Raw genomic sequence first — 22,901 nt, forward strand, 5'->3', positions numbered from 1 at the left:
GATCAGAGAATGCTTGGGAGAAAATGGAACAAAGAAAAATTCCCATTTCTAGTTTAGATTCGGAAGTCAGGTGATACATGTGACATATTTAAGAACTAATTTTTCCAGAAAATGGAGCTGGACCAGGCATGCAATATAAATTTCCCTGATGTTATGATAGAGTTAGTGCACTATCATTGAAGTGCTACTCTTCAAATATGACTAAAAATATATATGTATGTGTCTTCCCCCAACTTCATGTATTCCTGATTACCTTAATCATTCATTACTTTCTCAAACATTACAACATAAAAATGAGGAATGGCTTCTAGTTAAGAAAATTTGCAAGAGAGAACATAATAATACGGAACAGCTGCAGCTGTGAATTTTATGAATGCTTTGTTGAAAATAACATTAAATGGCAAAATCAGTTCACAGATGAACTCTGCAGCACTTTATGCTATGCAGAAAATTCATTCATCATTCTTGCTTATCTATGATAAGAAGAACATGGAATAACTTACCTTGATTTTTTTACTAGGTAGAAACCATCATCATCTTCCTCATCACCATCATCCCTTATTCAAGGACCTGGTATATGAAGGGTAACATGCAAGAAGCTGTGGGAAAAAAGACAAGATGCATACATTCAGAGAACTTAAATCAAATTAGGAAACAGACTGTATAGACAAATATGAAAGCACCGTAGCAGGATCAGGGTTGATTGGTAAATATCCCTGGTTATCAGGCACTATCTAGTTCCTGAGCTCTGGATCCCTTGTCTACCTAAAGTAGACACCCTCAACCTATCCACACAATTTCTGACCTTAGTAAATACAAATTTAAGGCTTTTCAGACCAAATTTGGCAAAATTATGCCCCATAAGCCAAATGAGGCCCAGGAACAGATTTGTTACACTGTACACACACACACACACATACACACACACACACACACACACACACACATATATTTTTTTTTAAACTTATTTATTTTCGGCTGTGTTGGGTCTTCGTTGCTGTGCACGCGGGCTTTTCTCTAGTTGCGGCGAGCGGGGGCTTCTCTTCATTGCAGTGCGCGGACTTCCCATCGCGGTGGTTTCTCTTGTTGCGGAGCTCGGGCTCTAGGCGCGCGGGCTCAGGAGTTGTGGCTCGCGGGCTCTAGAGTGCAGGCTCAGTAGTTGTGGCGCATGGGCTTAGTTGCTCTGCGGCATGTGGGATCTTCCCGGACCAGGGCTCGAACCCGTGTCCCCTGCATTGGCAGGCAGATTCTTAACCACTGCGCCGCCAGGGAAGCCCACACTGTACATATTTTTAATTTACTCTTCAAATTGGTTGCTCCCGTTTTTATATTGTGTTGTTTCCCTTTATGATTCAGACTTCCGGCTTCTCCAGCAATATCAAAAGATCTGGCAACACTAGATCCATTTTGCACATTACAACAATTAGCTATTGCTAAATAGTAGAAGCCCTCTTTAGACAGGACAGAGGACCTCCGTTCCTTTCATAGGCCTCATCATGCCTTTTTGTTCCTTACACCTGGCTTGCTTCACTCCCTTTACCTCTCAGTCTCTGTAGGCACTTGAGTTTGTGACCCATGGTCTAGCCACACTCTCAGACTCAGCATGTAATCTCACTCTGGTCCAGTTCTGACCTACATTTCAATGTTGTTTCTCTTGCCACATTCCTTATCTCAGTAATCCTCCAGCACTGGCAACTCCTGACTTTTGACTTTCTGCTCCTACCCCCACCCCAACAACACTTCTTATTGAAAACCATACCCCCAAAGAATTGACTCACACCTTATTTTAAATTACTTAATGACTGTACCTTTACCCATTGCCCCTGGATGTAGTATAATCAACAGTGATGAGGAGATGTGGTTGGCTGATTAGTTACATGGAAAAACTGTATAATGCATGTATAATGCACGTATAATCTGATATAGCAAGTTCGTATGCCTCTGCACCAAGCAAAGATCTCAGCAAAACCACTATCTCCCTTCAAAATATGTAAGAATAGGCAGCGATGAAAACCCCACTGAAGTAATCGATTTGCACAAGGACCCTGAAGGAAAACAAAATCTATTAGGCGATAGACTGATGGGAAACTCCATATTTACATAGTGCCAAAGGATCACCCGCATGGATTACTTGCTAGCTGAAAAGGGGCAAAAGGTTAACTTTTCAATAGAGCAAGCTGGCAGTCATCATCTTAACCCAATCATCACATTAACCCAATGATCCTTTCACTAATACGGAGTCAACCACACATTATATGGCCCTCAATGTGATGCAATCTGCAACACACAGCCTCATCTATGAAGCAATCCTATGAAAAATGTTTAACCTCAATCCAATAAGGTATAGTTCTAAATTCCAGTTTTCAGAACTCTAAGGATTAGAGGAATAAGTTCAATGACACCACAAGGAAAAACAGGTAAATCCAAAAGGTGATTTACTCTAAAGAACAATATCCCCAATCTCTTCAATTATCAAAATCATGGAAAGAGGAGGGAAAAAAAATACACACATACATATCTGATCAGAGAGAGATTGATTTCATTTTAATTAAAAGCATGGGCAGGAAATTTTCAGTATAAGCAAACACTGGTTTGATCACTCACAGAAAGAGAAATTGTTGGCATAACATCTGGGTACAGCAAAAGCTGTGAGTACAGATACAGGTAACGACTAGCCCAGAATGGTTCAACTTGTAGCCATCACCAGGGAACCGATTAGATATTAAGCCTAACTCCTCCAGGCTTTCAGATCTCCCTTACCTATTCTTTCCTTCATGAAATTCTTGCTCAGTAGGTCTCAGCTTAGTCATTCCTCCACCAGTTTTGCTCTAGCTCCCTTTTTGTGTGTTCCCACAGTGCCCTGTTCTTCTGTCATAGGACTTAATGTTCTAAATTACTTATCTGTCTCTCCCTCTGGCGTGAGAGTTCCTACAGGACAAGGCTAGTTATTTCCCAAGTGTCTCATCCAGCATCTGGCACAGGACAGGCATTCAGTAAATATGGCATACCTTGTGACTAAAAATTGAATTATTTCTAGGTCCTCTCCTGAGACTTGGAACCTAGTTCTTAATCCCTCCTAATAACCGAGGCCCAGTTATCTGACAAGATAAGATTTCATTGCCCAGCTGCCTGCAAGTATGTCTGAATATCGCCTCCCAGTGGAATTTTATCACACTGCTCTTTTCATGTCAATGCAGTCCTGTTAATTAATTTTCTAAAACGTCAAACTCAATGTCGCTCTTCTTTCTGGTTCTATCAAAATGCTGTGGGAATTTTTAAATACCTGAGATATGAGTAGGTTGGATGGCATTTTAGTGACACCTTAGCCCTCGAAGTCCATTATCTGAATGGTAGTTAAGCTTGGTGTGAAAGAGTCATCCAACTGAGTTGTCCCTATTGAATGTGATCCAGGTATTCACTTACTCTCATTGTCACTCTCCCCTAATTGTCAGCACTTTCCTCCTGTAAAATCCCAAAGAGGTTATCAAATGGAAGTCTAGTTTAAATTTTGAATGTCTTACTATTTCTGGTCTTGTCGACATCTCTTTGACATAACGGGCAAGTCTACAAGTATTTAGACCCTCTAATAGAAGGCAGAAGTCAGTGCCTCCACATGAATCCAAAGCAGGATACATTTAGTAGTAAGGCTACTTTGGTAGGGTTGAATAGAGAAGTACCACTAGACTTGGGGACCAGTTATCTTCAAATCTTCTACTCGTCAGGCAGCGTTTCAGCGTAAGGATGTTTGTTAGCTAGCTATTACTTACATTTTTTGAAAGCACCAACAGCATGTTTCACACAGAGAATAAATGAGGTCCTGTAAAGATCCACACATCGCATGAAACCCCTAGGAAGCAATCTAGTCCTCATTCTGGAGGCTAATAAAGGGTAATAAATAGTTTCACGAGGTTTAAAAAACATGACTATTTGGACCAGTTTGTCCAGAACATGCACAAAAAAAATCAAAGAGTCTAATACATCCTCAGACTTGCACAGAGAAAGTACATTCTCTTTATTTGCCTCACTGCTGACTTTGGTAAATTGTCAGTGGGGTTTGCTGCCAGAGTTCTAGTCAGCACCCGTCAGCCTTTTTGATTATCTGCCGTTCTCTGCTTCAAATGCAGCACCCAGCACAAATGGCCAATGCTGTGATCTGCCAAACAAGTCCTTTCTTTGACTCTTCATTAGCATACTCCAATGTCATATTCATTCAAGGTCCTCAAAGAGCATTTACCTCACCACCCTACTTTTCTCCATTTTTCTTCATAGCAATCACCACTACATCTCTATTCCCTATTAGAATGTAATCTCTGTGATGGCAGAGTTCACCACTCTGTAGCCCCAGTACCTGCAACAGGACCAGGTATATAGAAAGTGCTCAATAAATATTTGTTGACCAAATGAATAATCATGGCAGCCAACACATAGAAAATTTACCATGCCACGCACTGCTAAGTGCTTTCAATATTTTACTGCACTTAATCCTCATAAATATTACTATGAAGGAGGTGCTACAGTTATTCCTATCTTATAGTTGAGGAAATTTAAGATCAGAAGACTGAGTTTTGCTTAGGACTTATTATTGTTACTGCATCAGTATTTCATAAGGAATAGTAAGGGAGTAAGGGATATTTAAGAATTTAACACACCCTGGATGCCTATGGAGACTAACAACAGCTACTTTCTATGGGCCAAGCCATATTAGACTTTACATCTCTTTAAATCTCACAACAACACTATGTGTTCGGCACTGTTATTATTCCAATTTTATAGATTAAGAAACCGATGCATAGCAACTTGCCCTAGGTCTCACAGCGAGCAAGTGACAGAGCTTAAATTCCAGCTTGGTTAGGCTGGATCCTGAGACAAATCCCTGAAGACATCTATGCATGGAAAGGAAATAATATTTTATAAAATGCTAGGAATTTTTTACATTGATTATCGAAATGTTAGAGACTGGCACATATTTTATATAATCCTCCAAAAAAGAGACTATGTTCTATTATCTTCAGTTTATGGATGAGACAAGGGCTTAGAGAAGTTTCTAGTCCAAGGTCATGCAGCTAATTTCCAGGCCTATCCCATTTCCACTATCCCTACACTGTCTGGAAGATAGGTTGGCTTAGGGAGAGAAACAGGGTGGAACTGAGCAGAGAAACTAACAGAGAGTAACCAGCTGAAGGAAAGTCTAACCTGAGAAGAGCAGACTACAGGATTCAGACAGAGAAAAAACAAGAAAAGACCAAGATTTAGTTCCACAATGACAGAGACAGATTTTGTTTTAGGTATGGTGTATTAGTCACATGATGTAGTCAATTAAGAACATCGTTCAACTTGGCTCAGTTTCTAACTGGGCCCCTTACTAGCTTTCTGAATTTGGGTAAGTCACTTCAACTCTCAAAGCCTCAGTTTCCTAACCTACAAAATGGGTATTCTAATACTGCCTTCCGCAGAACGTTGTTGGGGAGATCACCTGATATGTAACATGCGCTCATTAAATGCTAGTGACTGTTATCAGTGGAGAAACAGGGGACAGACAAATGCTTAGTTCCATTACATCCACTCACCACCCAGTCCTGGCCTGCTGCCTGCTTTTCACACAGTATTAGGCACCAGAGATAGGAAACATAATTCTTAAGAATCCTTTAGGTCTTCCCTGGTGGCGCAGTGGTTGAGAATCTGCCTGCTGATGCAGGGGACACGGGTTCGAGCCCTGGTCTGGGAAGATCCCACATGCCGCGGAGCGACTGAGCCCGTGAGCCACAACTACTGAGCTTGCGCGTCTGGAGCCTGTGCTCCGCAACAAGAGAGGCCACGATAGTGAGAGGCCCGCGCACCGTGATGAAGAGTGGCCCCCACTTGCCGCAACTAGAGAAAGCCCTAGCACAGAAACGAAGACCCAACATAGCAATCAATCAATCAATCAATTAATCAATAGAATAAATCTTTAAAAAAAAAAAAAAAAGAATCCTTTATACCGAATTGCTGCAATGCTCTAGCATTGTGAATTTGAATAATGACTGGATTATCTTGATCATGTTTTTGAGTAATGGCTGACCCTTTCAAGCCTGTCCATAAACTTACTGGGCACCTGAAAGATGGCCTAAGGTTGCAAATGGTCACCAGCATTCAGGGTCCAGCATCTATGGGATTCACACTGGCCCTTTTCTACATATCTTAAGACTCTGAATAAAGGCTCCCTAAAAGACAGCTTCCCACTACAGTCCCAGTTGACCCACTTGCCATGTCTGTTCTTTTTTCTGAAATACCCATAAATCAGTCTTCTCCCAGTTACTTTGTCTTTTCTAGGTAATTTTCCAGTATCATTTGCCAGTTCTGTATTTCCAACCTTAGTTCTGTCCCACCCACGGTGCGTCAGCCACTGACTGCTAGACCACAGGCTCTTCAGCCTCTAAAAATGGTGAATTTGTCCTTGGCTTCTTGAATAAGTGGGAGCTGTGTACTAGGAAGTGTCTTGGGAGCTTCCACAAGAATTATCTCCCTAAATGATAGTAATGGCCCCATCAGGTTGGGATCCTCTATCCCCATTTTAGGGAAGGAAACTAAGGCTAAAAGAGGATAAGGTGACTCTCTCAAAACTACATAGCTATTTGGTGGTGCTATGGTCTGAATATTTGTGTCCCCCCAAATTTATATATTGAAACATAACACCCACTGTGCTGGTCTTGGGATGTGGGGCCTTTGGGAGGTGATTAGGTCCTGAGGGTGGAGCCCTCATGAATAGGATTAGTGTCCTTATAAGAGTGACCCCAGACAGCTCCCTTGCCCCTTCCTCCATGTGAGGACACAGTGAGAAGACATCAGTCTATGGACCAGGAAGCAGGCCCTCACCAGACACTGAACCTGCCAGCACCTTGATCTTGGACTTCCCAGCCTCCAGAACTGTGAAAAAATGAATTTCTCTTGTTTATAAACTACCCAGTCTATGACATTTTTGTTATAGCAGCCCTGAAGGACTAAGACAGGTGGCAAAGCCGAAATAGGCTAATGGGGACCATTAGACTCCAAGTCCAATGTCCTGTCTACCTTGCTAAGGGGTGATATTCAGCTGAGCTTTAGGATAGCCTATATCTTGGCTTAAACAGCTTATTTCTGCTTGTAGTGTAGGGATGTGAGGTACTGTGCATGCTCCTGAGGTCACAGTAAACATGCTTTTTTGCTGGAGAAATGTCGGTGATAATAATTATCTGCTGATGGGCTAGAATGTGTTTCATCATCCTTTGCCTCTGTCCAGCACATTCCGCTCCTTCTGATGAGAATATACTTTCCCCCTTCTTCTTTTACCTAATGAACCTCTACCCTACTGTGGCAGGCAAAATAATGCCACCTCGACAAAGATATCCTAATCCCCAGAACCTGTGAATGTTACCTTACCTAGCAAAAGGGACTTTTTAGATGTGATCTCCATCTTGGGATGGGTAGATTCTCCTGGATTCTCCAATAGAGCCCAATGGAACCATATGGGTCATTATAAGGGAGACGAGAGATGGAGGAAGAGGGCCATGGGCCAAGGAATGTAGGCAGCTCTAGAAGCTGGGAAAGGCCAGGGAATGATCATCTCTGAGAGGCTCCAGAAGGAACACAGTCAGGTCAACATGCTGATTTTAGCCCAGTGAGACATGTATCGGCCTTCTGACCTCCGTAAGTGTAAGATAATAAATTTGTGTTGTTTTGAGGCACTGTGTTTGTAGTAATTTGTTACAGAAGCAATAGGAAACTAACATGCCTACTTTTAGGACTTAGTTCACATATCACCACCTCCTAAAAGGCTTCTATATCTCCCAAGGCAGACTGAGGTCTCAGTGTTCCCATTGCTTGGAGTATGACTCTATCTCCATTACTGGATTCATCACCAAGAAGCTGAATTCCACTCCATTTTCATCCTTTTCCTCCTCTCTTCTAGATGTCTATTAGTGCGTGAAGTGAGGAAGAAGAGACGTTCAGGTCACTTCCACACTTTTGCTACAAATGACATCTGGGCAATAAAATGAAATCTACGGGACACAAACACCGACCTTTCAGCAACTGAATATATTTTTCTCTACCTTTTTGGAGCTTCTTATGGTATAGCAAGCTCGCCTACCTGGGCAAGAGACAGAGTCATTCACCAATCTGGCCCTAACCATCTTTCCAGCCTCGTCTTTTCCACTTCCTGTTCTAGACTGCATCAGTTGGGATCCAGCCAGGGAAAGAGAACCCACACCAGCTAGCTCCATAGAGGTAATTTAATACAGGAAACAAGTTACAACCGTGTGAGAAGAACAGGAAGAGCAATGGGGGAAAGACGAAGCAACCTAGAGCTTACTAACTGCAAGAAGCTGCTACCGCCCTTACGGCTGAGGGACAAGGCAGGAGATAATATTACCAGGGCCTGAGAACCAGGAGCCAGGAACACCAGAGAGGAGCTGGAACCTTGGAGGAAGAGCCGCTCAACAGAAGTTGAGACCCTGGAGCTTCCCAATAAGATCTAGAGCCACAGAGGAAACACTGCCAACTGCCAGAAAACCAAATGAAAGCCGAGAGGAAGAGGGGGGAGACCATGGCTTCTCGGCTTCTCCCCTTCTCCTGCCCACCAATGTCTGACTAGCATCTCCTATTGGTCAAATCCGACCAGGAGCCGTTTGGCAAGGAAGCCCAGAAAATATATTTGGCCAGGGTCAAAACCCTCCCAGAGCAAGGGAAGGACATAGGATGACTCTAAAAGCAAAACTAAGCTCCTTGCAGTTTCCCAAATGTCCTATATGTTTTTCTTATTCCCTTCATTTGAATTGCATCCCCCTTCTCCTCTTATCTCACATATTATCTCCTCTGTGAAGCCTTCTCTAACTATTGCAGGCTTCTGAACTCTAATCTCTCTGCAGACCACACCATTCATCTGGTAACGAACCTAACCAATATTGAGTAGCAGCCCTGGTAGTCATCTTTGCTTACATGTACGGCGTGACTACCTAAATACTCTGTAAGCTCTTCGTGGGGCAGGGCGATCTACACATCCGCATCTCCCATGGACATCCAGCACATGGCAGGTTTTTGCTAGGCTGCCCCTAGCCTAATTCTAACCACAGAGTGGTATCCTCTAGAAGCTGGAGATTGCCTGTGACCTTCAGGGGTAATAGTCAAATATTAGCAATCAGTATGGCATGGGCACCGTGCAATCAGAATCTGCCTCAACCTCAAAAGAACAGAACAGACCCTGGTTATAAACAACTAGTACACCTGTCCCGGGGCATGCCTGCTGAACATCTGGCTGGGAACAGAATCTGCAGCCAAGAGAAATGTCCTAACTGCACTATTTGGGTATGTGAGCCTAATTATTAAAATAAAAGAGTGTTATTAAATAAAACAGATTATAAAATAGCATGTTTGCTAAAAAAAAAAAAAAAAAAAAAAGTTGTAAGACATTATATGTATATATATACACACACACACATTATGTTGTGTGTATTGCATTATAGTCTATTTTTTGTTTTATATATCTAATACATTATATATTAATATATATTATTTATGATCATCTATATTTTCAGAGACAAATGCATATATGCATAAAAAAAACCAGAGTGTAATGCAATGGTTACCTCTGGGTACCCATTAAGGGTGATCATTATTTTCTTCTTGTTTTGCTTACTTACATCATCTGATTTTTCTACAACACTCAAGTTATCACTAATGGGATAAGAAAGTTATAAACCAAGTGAACTTCTTCAAATGTTTCATTAATCTCTGGCAGGTGGATGGATGATGAATGAAAGGGAGAAAGGGGGATGAAGGTTATAGTACATGCTCTAACAATACATTTTTAAAATACCCAATAGCACGGAGAGATTTTATACTCTATGCATGCTCTCTACCCCTCAGAGAATCAAAGTGAAAAATTAAGTTTCATCCAAAAGCACTGTTCTTAAGCACTTATCTTTCCTTCTGGAAGGAGAAAAAAAAAAGTAAAGAGAAAAAAGGCTTATCATAAGGCATGGCTTAAAATTTGAATGGAGATCAGTATTTCGTAAAATGTCGAGGAGACTGGTTTAGAAAATTATCACTCTTCCTCCTCACACAACCCACCTGCCACCCCCAATGACACCTCAGCAGTCTTTGCATTTCACTCACTGCCAAAGCTGTAAACATCCCGTGACTTGATCCCTCAGGTCAACCATAGTCGTCGTCTCCTCATCATCAGGCCAAGCTGAGCGTTCATAGCCAGCATTTGGATTCACAGCAGGGAAACAGAGGGCAGACAGGCCCATCAGAGACATGGTAGCACAAGCTATTTCTGTCCTGGCCGCTCAGATGAGGCGAGCTGCCAGTTGTGGGTGCCACAGGACTAAAACTCAATGTTACCAGTGTGACATCTTCGGTGATCTTCATATTAACTCTGATTGATTTTCTTTACCGAGATTCTTTATTGCTATTTTCGTTCTATAATTACTTCTCAAAAACCTCCTGTCATGATGACGCCTCCATTCTCTCATTCTCATCTCAGGCTATTACCAAGACAGCGACAAACCCCGTGTTCTTCCGATTCTGGTGGCTTTCCATTAACTTTCACTTTGACTTAGACCTTGAAACTAGGTCAGCTCAAAGTCTCAGCATTTAATTTCTTCTTTTCCAGCAATTAACATCACTTATTAATAAGCCTTGTAGTTTAAAGAAAGGTTTAGCAAAATGTCAAACACATCCCTCGTCTATAAAGATAAGAGCTATATTTAGCTAGTTCTAATTAAAAATAGCTAAAATGCTGCTTGGTATGGGATGAGGGGGAAATCTGTTCGATTCATGTCTCCTTTCAAAAACTGTGACAGTTGAGTTTCTTTAGTGCTGTTTATGGTTTGAATTAATATTGTTCCATTTAGTTTGAAATATACAGCAAGCATCTAAATTGTATTATTGATTCTCGTAGAACACTTCCAGTTCCCCAGTCTCACATGCAGTAAATCCTGGGCATGTGAAAGGGGTTTTGTGACTCTCATTGAGAGTTAAAAGTATCCAAACTAGAGAATTGGCTCCCAGGTGAATGGTCCCGACAGTCATACTGAAGGCTCCCTAAACTAAGGGATATGAGGCTGTCAGTGAGTTTGCTATGCAATCATTGCCACTTGACAAAAACTAGGAAGCAAAAACTCAAAATCTGAACCAATCTGAGACCTGAGGCTCAGTTCTCTATGGAGCAGAAAAAGAACAGAGATCTGCATATTCACAAACCAGTGTCAGTTTCCCTTTAAACATTTCTCCATGATTTAAAAACAAAAAACAAAAAAAAAACCTCTCCAGGAAAGGGAACTCACTCAGTGTTAAAGAGGTGAAGGGAATAAGTTGTGGTGTGTGGCCTTCCTTGGGATGGGTGTTGAGACCCCAGGAAGGAGATTCCTAGGGAGAACTGACACTTCTAAATCTTGAAGCAAAGGTGCCCATGGGGGGCCTGGGGAGGGGGGCTGGTGTTGGGGGGTTGGGAGGTGAGCCATTGAACTTCACCTCATACAATAACCCAACTCCATAGAAGAAAGCAGCAGGAGCCAGTGGCTGGGTTCAAGACGTTCCAGTGTGCAAACATATGTGTTTGTCAGTGTGTGTGTCTGTGCCTGTGTTGTGTGTCAGAGTATATGAAAATGCGAGGTGTGTATGTGTTTGTGCATGTGAAGCCCTGTGGCCCAGGTTGTGTGTATGTGTAGCTCAAGGGAAGCTTTCAAAGCCAAGAATAGAAATAAGCTCTAGGTATCATTCTCTTTGGCCTTTTTCTGTCATAAGAATGCCTTCTCTATTTTTTGAGAGTATTAGCCACATTCTTGACATTACACCTTATGTAGGGAGAGGTACCAAGGCATAGCAGGTGAAAAAATGTGACTTTTCTGACAAGAAAGCCAATACGTGTATCACCTTATGATAGCTGGTTGACATTTCCTGCTCTGCTTTAGTGTGCGTTTGGAATTATCAAAAGAAGCCAAGAAGGTAGGAAAATGGGCCTTCCAGAATCTGCTCTTGTGTTAGCTGTCCCCAGGGTCTAACTGGTATCAGTAATCTACAATGGCTTTCCCTTCTGTTTCCTACCTGATACTTTTCACCTCCCCTAATTCCACATTAGTAGGCTGGGAGCATCTTAAAGACAGGAATGCGGGGCGGGGAAATAGGTGAAGGGGATTAAGAGGTACAAACCTGGGGGTTCCCTGGTGGCACAGTGGTTGAGAATCTGCCTGCCAATGCAGGGGACACGGGTTCGAGCCCTGGTCTGGGAAGATCCCACATGCCGCGGAGCAACTAGGCCCGTGAGCCACAACTGCTGAGCCTGCGCGCCTGGAGCCTGTGCTCCGCAACGGGAGAGGCCGCGACAGTGAGAGGCCCGCGCACCGCGATGAAGAGTGGGCCCCGCTTGCCGCAACTAGGGAAAGCCCTCGCACAGAAACGAAGACCCAACACGGCCAAAAATAAATATAAATTAAAAAAAAAAAAAAAAAAGAAGCAGCTCTTTCTTAAAAAGAAAAAAAAAAAAAAAAAAAAGAGGTACAAACCTCCAGTTATAAAATAAATAAGCCACCGGGAGGTAATATACAGCATAAGGAATATGGGCAATAATATTATAATAACTTTGTATAGGGGCAGATGGTTACTAGACTTATCATGGTGATCATTTCATAACGTATGCAAATGTCAAATCATTGTGTAGTATACCTGAAACTAACATAATATTGTATGTCAACTCTATTTCAATAAAAGATTGAAATTTTCTCTTATTGAGCTCTCTATTCCCAATACTAACATAGTACCTGACATGAAAGTTGGATCAATAAATGTTTACTGAATTATAGCAAATTTTTCTTCCACAGAGTCAGGTTTCCCTTGCTCTTCCAAAGCAAGATTGACCCTTCAATTCAGCTATATATCCTCAACCTTATTCGTGGTAGAAGTCAGTACAGAAGCCCTGAGCTGATTAATAAAATTGTCTTTCCAAGTGCCGCCTTGCCTAACACCCTGACGATGTCATTTCCCTCCTTAAAAGTCTAAAGTTAAATACATATCGTGCATGAATTGATTCCATTAATATTTTCTGGGGGCCTGTTATGTGCTTGGCATTGTGTCGGTTCTGGGGCGAATATAAAGATATATGAGACAGTCTCTGTCCTTTGGGAATTTATCCTGTAAGACAGATAAAACATAACCAAATTACTCTGGTATAGGCTATACGTGTTAAGTGCCATGGGAGTGTTTGTTAACAAGATGCCGGTTCAGAGGAAGATGACATCTCTTCCCTTTGGTTTAGTCACTAAAAGCTTCCCAAAGAAGGGGGCATCCAAGCTGGACCTAATATGACGGATGGGATTTGCATAGGCAAAGAGGAACAGCTTGGATGCTTGAAGTAGAAGGCAGAAGGTGATAATAGTCACAGAATTAGGAACTTCTAAGAACCCCCATCTAGGGCTTCATTGTATATGTTTTCCAAAGAGGTAAAAACTTGTTGTGAATATAACGTGGACAATCTGTCAACTTCTGGAGTACAGCCCCAAATGCTGTGCTTTCCAAATCAGACAGGGAGGAAGTAGGCTCTTTCCTAGAGCGGTATAAATCTAGTGAGCCGACCACAAGATGGGTTGTTCTTGGCTATGCATCTGCCTTTCCTTTTGAATAATATGTCATTGTCTGTTTAATAGACAGCTGCATTTTAAAGAGAATGGGATGGAATGAGAGGGAGCAAAAGTGAATTTTCAGCAGTTCCTTAACGGTGGTATATTTCTACCAAGATTCAAAGTTCACACACACACACACACACACACACACACACACACACACACAAAATTCCACGAGAAACTTATCAATAGAAAGTTTTCTCATTGTTAATGGAATTTTGTCTACAGGATGCCAAGCATCTACCTCAAACAAACAAAACCACTCAGCAAGAATGCTGCCTACTTGGTATTAAACTTATGGAAATATCCAGAGATACTTGGCTATTCGGTCAAAGTTCTATTTTCCCCAGTATAAAACAGAGAAATCAGCATTGTGTACACACAGCCTCACTCTGCTTACCGGGACGCCAAACCATTGAGTGGGCTTCCCATCAAAACTCCAGGCCCTTCTGCTCGAGTCCCTAACGCCTCACTGATCTTGAAAAGGAAATGTGCGCTACAGTATGGAGAGATTGGATTTTTTATAATAGCGATTCACCTAATTTGCCCTCAATTTGGTACTAGTCATCCTGCTAAGACAATTTAAAAGCACCATTCCCTCTTAAGCGACCCATTTAAAGAGGATTCATATCTTGTCGGAAAATTGGATACCAAGTGCACAATGGTCCTAACTTTTCACTAGAATCCTTTACGAAGTGTAGTTAAGGCTAAAAATATTTAAAGTGGATTAAGAATAGAACAAAGAAATGAAGTGCAACTGTGACAGGCTATGAATATTAATGACACTTTCTTCTCATTCCTTTTCTCATATAGTAACGTGCCCTCTGCTTTTTGATTCAAGATCTTACTTATACTGCAGCACTGAATACCAGTCCTTGGTGCTCTGTGATATGATACATATATAGAGATACAATTAATCTGTGGTCTAATATCTGTCTCACAGATAAGGTGCTAAAAACCATGGTATTTTGACTCCCCACTGCCTAAGGGATAAAGTCCGATCTCCTTAGCCTGGCAGATAAGGCCCTCCACAGGCTAGCCCCAATCAGCTTTTTCAAAATTGTATCTCACTACTCCCTTACACAAATCCTCTGCTACAGACAATGCTGTCTCTTCACTGCCCCCTGAAGAAACCACGATTAGTCTTCCCTGTGCATATTTACTCACACTGGTTTCCTCATTTAAATTCTCACATTTTCCAGCTTCTACCCATTCCTCACGTCTCAGCACAAATTTTTCTTTTTTAAAATGTTTTTTAATGAAAAAAACTTTGATTGAAATATAGTTGATTTACAATGTTGCATTAGTTTCAGGTGTACAGCAAAGTGATTCAGACCTATATCTGTCTTTTTCAGATTCTTTTGCATTATAGGTTATTACAAGATATTGAATATAGTTCCCTGTGCTATATAGTAAGTCCTTGTTGCTTACCTATTATATATATAGTGGTGTGTATCTGTTAATCCCAAACTCCTAATTTATCCCTCCCACCCCCTTCCTTTCCCCCTTGGTAAACATAAGTTTGTTTTCTATGTCTGTGAGTCTATTTCTGTTTTGTAAGTAAGTTCATTTGTATCTTTTTTTAGATTCCACATATAAATGATATCATCTATTTGTCTTTCTCTGTCTGGCTTACTTCACTTAGTATGATAATCTCAGGTCCATCCATGTTGCTGCAAATGGCGTTATATCATTCTTTTTATGGCTGAGTAATATTCCATTGTGTATATGTACCACATCTTCTTTATCCATTCATTTGTCGATGGATATTTGGGTTGCAGCACAAATTTTTCTTCTACAAGGCTTCCATCAGCCATTCCAAGCCACAACGATACCTCCCTCTCCAAACTATACCTGTCTTATGACATACAGTCTTAGTTAAGTAACATGTGTATCTCCAACCATAAGTTCCTTGAGGATGGGGGAAATGTGTTTACTTTGCAGCCCCTCATGGCTCTTAAAAATGTAGCACAGAGCTGCACTAAATAAATCACTTATAATGTAAATTAATGAATAGATGAATGGATATAAATAACATGAAAAGGCCTATATGGCACTCCATCATCACTGTTTTGTTTCCTTTCTGTTGAATACCTCCAGGATTTTTGTCCTCTAAAATGTAAATATTCTTTATTTAAAAATGCATCAACATATAGACTTACAGCAAAGCTCAAAACATTCCAGATGCCAAGATCTCTGTCCTGTGACTCCTACCGACTAACTCCAATTGATCTCAAAGGACACTGTGCTGAGCAATGCTTGGAGAACTTGAAAAAGAGCCTTCCTTTTAACAATAATAAAGTACTGAGTCTAGAAATTGTTCAGTCAGAAAGCCTCTATGGTATTTCAGGTGCTGAAGAAAAATACAGCAACGAGGAAGTAAAGCTACTTGTTTCAAGAAAGGTTCAATAAAAGTATATAAACTCAGCAAGAACTATAAACTCTCAGTGGATGTACCTCTAAGATGTACCACTGACATACATTCTACATACAGCATAGCATCTATAACCCAATTTTGCCCCTCAGAAAAAAAAATAGGAGAAATTTCACTGAAGCTTTAAATGTCACCGAGGCAAATAATTAAAGTGTTTATATTTATAATAAGGAATCACCTTAAAATCTTTAAAAAAATTTTTTAAGGAATCTTCCTTAAAAAAAGCAATCTTAGAACTCACCCTCCCCAGCTGACCTGGCTCACCTCCCATCCTTACCTTTCACCCTCCCACCTCAGAGGAAGAAATGTCCCTCCTCACGGTCAAGGGGACACCTCCACTTGAGTTCTCAGGATGCCCAACTCTCCTGTCTCTTGGCCCAAGTCTGTTTCAAATTAGTGCCTTTGCTATTTGGCCCTCAGCTTGTACTCAGCTTCAGACACATCACTCGTGTTTGTATATATTATTTTCATACATTCTCATGACATTGCAAACATGGCACTTTGGTCTCTCTAACTAGATTAGAAGTTCTTTAAGGCCAAGGACTCCTCACACAGCCAAGAGAAGACTGAGGACATAGCAACCAGTGTTTAGCACCTACATAAGCGTACAGAGCTCAAGTACTGCTATTGCCCGACGTCCTTTACCTTTAGGAAAGGTGACATAACCATGTGGCCCTGAACCTCATCTCAGTCCTTGAGACAATTCCTTCTGTAGCAATTATGACCTAGCTTCTGTAATCCTCCTTCACGCGTCACTGTGATTCAGCCAAGCAGGTGTGTCCCACAAGCCCTACCCCCTCCCCTTTGTGTGCCTTTCCTTCTCCTAGAATATGAAGACTGCAATTCTGACTCGAGGGATCTGAGGAGGCTTGTGAGGGATAACGGTGGTAGTATCCTAAATTGGGCCGCGAAAGATTGATGGCAAGTGACAAGTGAGCCAACCTGGAGAGAAGATATTCTAGGAAAAGGAGCACATTACAAGCATAGTGCCCTTTTACTGAGCACTCTCCTCCATGCGAAGGTAGTTTCAATCAAGGTTCAATAAAAGTAGTCTCCGTGGATGTACCTCTAAAACGTGCCACTGACACACATTCTACATGCAGCATAACATCTGTAACCCAAGTTTGCCCCTCAGAAAAGAATCCTATCAATGCAAATCCTATCTAGACCCACCTTAAGTCATATTTCCTCTGTGAAGCCCCCCTTAGAAAATCAAGTCAACAGTTCTCTCTTCTCCAACTACACAATGAATTTTTCATCTACCACTAACTTTGCTACTTGATTTGAGTTACAGCTGGAAATCTGTCCATTGTTCTCTAGTGGGTCCATTCAGAGAGTGAACAGAAGAGTAGTATCTGAGCAAATCATACCTTATCACCCCAAAAATGTTTAGCTGGTGTTGGGGAGCCAGTCAACAAAGTCCAACATCTTTAACATAATAATCAAAGCCCTCATCAAGGTGCCCCCGCCAAGCTTGCCAGTTTCTGGCAAAACTCTAAGACTCTGTCTTGGTCAGCTCAGGCTGCCATTTAAAGAATACCGTAAACTGGGAGGCTTAAACAACAGAAATTTATTTCCTCACAGTTCTGGAGGCTAGAAGTCCAAGATCAAGGAACCAGCATGTTCAATTTCTGGTGAGCACTCTCTTTGTCGCTTGTAGATGGCTGCTGTCTCCCTGTGTCCTCACGTCGTGTGTGTGTGTGTGTGTGTGCGTGTGTGTGTGTGTGTGTGTTGGGAGTGGGGGTGGGGAGAGGTCTCTGGTATGTATTATAAGGGTACTAACCCCATCAAGAGGGCTCTATCTTCATGACCTCATCTGAACCTAATTATCTCCCAAAGGCCACATGTCCAAATACCATCACATTGGGGGTTAGTGCCTCAACATGTGAATTTGGAGGTCACACAATTCAGTCCAAAGCAAACTTCCACTCTACCGCAATCACCCCAGTGAAATGGATGAGTGTATGGGCTAAGTTTGTAGGCTCTAGATTCTACCACTCATTAGCTGTGTAGACTTGAACAAATAACCTACTTTGAGTCTTAGTTTCCTTATCTATAAAATGAGGATAATAATGGTACTCATTTCATAGGATTACTGTGAGGAATAAATGAGATCATGTATGTAAAACACATAGCCAGTGCCTAACACAAAGTTAGGTGCGCAGTAAAATGGCACTGTGCTTGTGATGTGCTCGTCTGGCTCCTTTTCCTGGAATATCTTCTCTCCAGGTCTGCGCATCTATCACTTGCTATCAATCCGTCAAGGCCCAACTTCAGATACTACCACCATTATCCTTCACAAGCCTCCTCAGATCCCTCGAGTCAGAATTATAGTCTCCATCTTCTTCTAATGTATGGTGTTCATGTCTCTATTCTGGCACTTACTATAGGCTGCCTTAGTCTACTAGGATGAGCCATTTAAATACAAAAGCATTAAACAGTAATCTCATGGCTTCAAGGGACATGTATTACCCATTGTGCCCAAGGCATTACCTTGCCCACAGTAGGTACTCCATGCCATGAACTTGACTGGACTAAGAGTCAGGATACCATGGTTTTATTCTGGTAGTGCTATCTCTATCTAGTGGTAGTATTTTGAAAGAATCACTCTTACAGCTTTTGCCTTAATTTTCTCAGCAATTAAATGAGACAATATCCCAACTTACAGATATTACTAATAAACACGAACACTGTAGGAGCTTCATAGAATCTGAGTATGATTTGCAGCTCTGCTACTTACTAGCTGTGTGACCCTGGGCAAGTCTTTTATTTGCTTCTCAGTTTCCTCCCCAGGAAACAGGAATAATAAGACATTCCTTTTAAGGATTAAAAAAGGTGTGTGTAAAATGCCTGAGGCATCCTGAAACTCAGTAAGTGCTAATTCCTTCCCTCAGTCCCTAGTCCCACCCTGAGCAAGGACAAAGTTTCCCAGCTTTGCTTTCATCCCTGCCTCCATGGTGGTGGGAGGGGGGAGAGACAGGGGTAGTAGGGTAGGGACAGGGCCCGGGACTATTCTCTAACATCAATGATCAATTCCTTGTCTCTCTTTTCTTCCCCACACCCTTTTGCTTTCTGCTGAATTGCTTATCTGCATCCCTCTTCCTGCTATATCCTCTCCCAATTTCCAAGAGACACTGGTAATAACCTAGAGCTGAAAAAATTCCTGGGCCCACTGGTTTACCACCTGGAGGGATGGCAAAGCAAGGGTTTCTTTACACGCTTCTGAAGCTTCACTGGGAAAGAGAGTGTTTCTAGAACCCACGCTTGAAACAGGGAGTGGATTTTCCCACAGAAGCATAGCTTTACATGGTCATTAACATCTATGGTATTATTAATACAGCATGATCCTTCAGATTATGGGTTACATAGGCTTTTATGGGCTGGCCTGGGAACCTAATTACCATGGAGACCATTGTTTTCTGTGGGAAAAATGCATTCCACATTCCAAACGGCTGACTCACAAACAAAATTTTGGAACACAAGCCACACATGAGTTGCAAACTTTCTGTACTTTTCTAGTCTACCCCAAAATCAAGCATAGCGCTAGGTGCTCCACAGTGCTGACTATTTACAGAAACTGGCTAACTTAAAAAAATCACTTACAGGTCCCTGTATACACAACATCTTTTCTTGCAGCAAGTCTTTGAGCTGCACTTTCTACTTGAAATACTCTGCCTCCTCCACCTCATCTGGCTTTTACCTTCTCTTCCAAGTTTACCTCAGGCTCCACTTCCTTCTCCAAACTCTGACCAACACCCTTCATCCCCCATGGGGCTGTACACTATTCTCTATCTCCAGGAGCCCCATATTCATGCACTCCCAGAACACGTATCACAATGGGTTGCCACTGCCCAGCTACTTGTTTGCTTGTTTCTCTCTTCCACTTGAGGATGGGGACTTTTATCTTTGTGTCCTCAATGTGTAGGACAGTACCTGGTCCTCAGTAGGTAGTCAAAGAGAATTTCCTAGATCATTAAACAGTCAGAAGCTACAGACGCTATGGAAAACTCACAGGTAGTCATTTTCACGGGCCAGAGGGGTGGGGCCTGGGAAAAGGGTACATGCCTGGGCTGAGGAGCAAGAGCTAGAAATACTGGCACAGTCAGCTACCACGGCTTAGATGCTAGATCTTTCATAGATTCTGAATGACCGTCAACTGCTCAATGTTAGCTTAATAAATTAAAGAATCAGCTGATTATATAATATCAGAACTGCTAGGGACCTAAGAGATAATCTTATCCTCCTCTCATTTTCCAAAGGCAGACATGGAGCCCCAAACAGGAACTAAAACTTGCCATTCACCCAAACCAAACATCCAAGAGCTCATCTAACAGCTCCCTTTTTGACTTAATAGCCAGACAGGGTAACATAACCACTGTACCCAAGGGGAACTCCAAACTGTTCCTCAGAACAATCTACCTATCTTCTAGGGTCAGTCTTACTTGGACATCAGTGCCAACTCAAGTTACAAGATCTAAGGAAAAATAAAATCTCTCAGATATGGAAAGAGCATTCAAAAACCATCCAGCGCAAACTGTTCCCATGCAACAATAAAAATATCCTGACACTACTCCCAACAACCACTCTCTGCACAAATATTTGCATGCATGCTATATTAACTTTCCCAGGATTTCTGGCAGAGGTATTCTATATTTATGTTGACAATATTCTATAAATATTCTGTGTTTCTGTTGATAATATTTAACATGCATTTTTAAAGCATGAATGTGGTTGCAAATAAATGGCACCAGAGTAGGCTGTTTGAATAACAAAAAAGGTCAGAAAGTGTATTGGTATACAGAGGCACTGGTGGAAATTTCCAACAGCAAAAATGATCCCTCCCATTGGTCACTTTTTTTCCCCATCAAAAGAGTGTTTGAAGTTTTCAATGGGGATTGTCTACTTAGAATTGTCAGTGAGTACCTTCCAGAAGTCATTCAATGCAGGCATCAGTTTGCTTTTCCATCCCTGTCTTTTTACATGTTTCATGAATAGTAAGTGATGGAGTAAAAATATCACTGGACTAGGAGTCAGGAGATTAGCTTCTAGTCCTGGATCTGCCACTGACCAGCTGGCTTATCCTGGGCAAATCACTCCCCGTCTATGAGCATCAGTTTCCTCATCTGTACAATGAGCAGATGATAAAAAGAGATCAGTGTTCCCTCAGATACATGCTTTAATATTTTTATATGTATTCAGAGTACAATTACATTTGTCAAAAAGCATGCTAGTGGCCTTAAAAGTGTTCACAAATTATTGAACTGGAACTCTTCATTCTTTTCCTGCTTAACAATCCGTGACTCTTAATTGAATAAGTTAGCACGAGGATCTAAGGGATGCAACAGGTTCAAAATGGGGATAGTTCCCAATAATTGTCTGTCAAACTAGAAATTACTTACTTTCTCAAAGTGAAACAAAGTAATGGATAAAGCAGGCCACCTACAGAAATTCTTTCCATCCTAAGAGATGGTGTGCAAATGTGCTGCTGGTGAGTTTCCAACGTCATCTTAGTTTCCAACCAGACTAAACTATGATTAATGTAAGCTAGGCTCTGACAAGCAATGTCATAACAAGAGGGGTTGGGAGAGTGCATGGATTCTAGGGAGAGCCAAAGTGTGAGAAAATGTCAATGTGCTCTGTCCAGGAGAATCAGTGCTCTGATTCTAAAAAAACAAATACCAGTTCTCTAGAGAGGACTATTTCTGGAGTGGGGAAGGACAAACTGTCATACCACCATAGCTTGAGGAAAATGTCCCCTGGGAACATCAGATTCCCTTTGTTCTAACTCCATACTCACAAAGTAATATTCCGACATATCATTTCATCTCTAGAGTGAACTTGCCAACCAGGAGGGTGTGCCCTGTGCAAAGGATTGACACCAGTTATACTGCTGAATACAATTCTTATCATAAATTAAGAAAATGGGCGTCTGAAAGATCAGAGTTGTCTGATTTTTGACTAGTATGGGGAAACTGATCAAAATGAGTTTCTATTCTGAAAAACTAAGACACAAACCCAGGATCTGGAGTAGCCTCAGCAAGAAGGGCATTCACCCTCACTAGCATCATTCCATCCCTTAACAGAAACCTCAATATAGCAGGTTTTCTATTTCTTGGGGCCTAGCACTAATGACACAGAGGCCATTTTCCAATCCAGATTCATTAATCTCATTATCTTTGCTCTATTTTAGGGCCATAGTTTCAGTCAACCTGGCCTGCCAGGAAGTTCAAAGTCCATGAAGCTTGAATAAGTAACTACTATGTAAAAGGCAACAACTACAAGGGAAACTAGATGAAAAAAAGGGTGCCTAGATCATGGAAAACCTACAAAGAAACACCACTGGAAATGAAATAGATCTGTGACTTTATTTCAAACTCCCAAGAATAGCGCATATGACACCGCATGATGTAACTAACCCCTGCCTACCTCTCTGACCTCATTTCCATCTATCTATCCCCTCAAGGCATCCCCTACCCTCTAGTCATATAATGTATTGGCAGTTCCCTGTATATGTTCATTCTTCCACATATGTAGTTTCTTCTGCCTAGAGTATCCTGCTCACTCTGAACTTTCTGATTCACCTTGAAGGGGAGCAGAATATAACACCCCAAAACGTGCCTCCTTGTCGTAAGCATTATTTTGAGCTGATTAGTTTTAAGAAACAGCAGATACTACCATATATAAAATAGATAAACAAGGACCTACTGTATAGCACAGGGTACTATATTCAATACCTTGTAATAACCCATAATGGAAAAGAATCTGAAAAACAATATATATGTGTGTGTGTGTGTGTGTGTGTGTATATATATATACATGTATATATATATATA

The sequence above is a fragment of the Eschrichtius robustus genome, chromosome X (genome assembly GCF_028021215.1).
Source record: "Eschrichtius robustus isolate mEscRob2 chromosome X, mEscRob2.pri, whole genome shotgun sequence".
Classification (NCBI taxonomy): Eukaryota; Metazoa; Chordata; class Mammalia; order Artiodactyla; family Eschrichtiidae; genus Eschrichtius; species Eschrichtius robustus.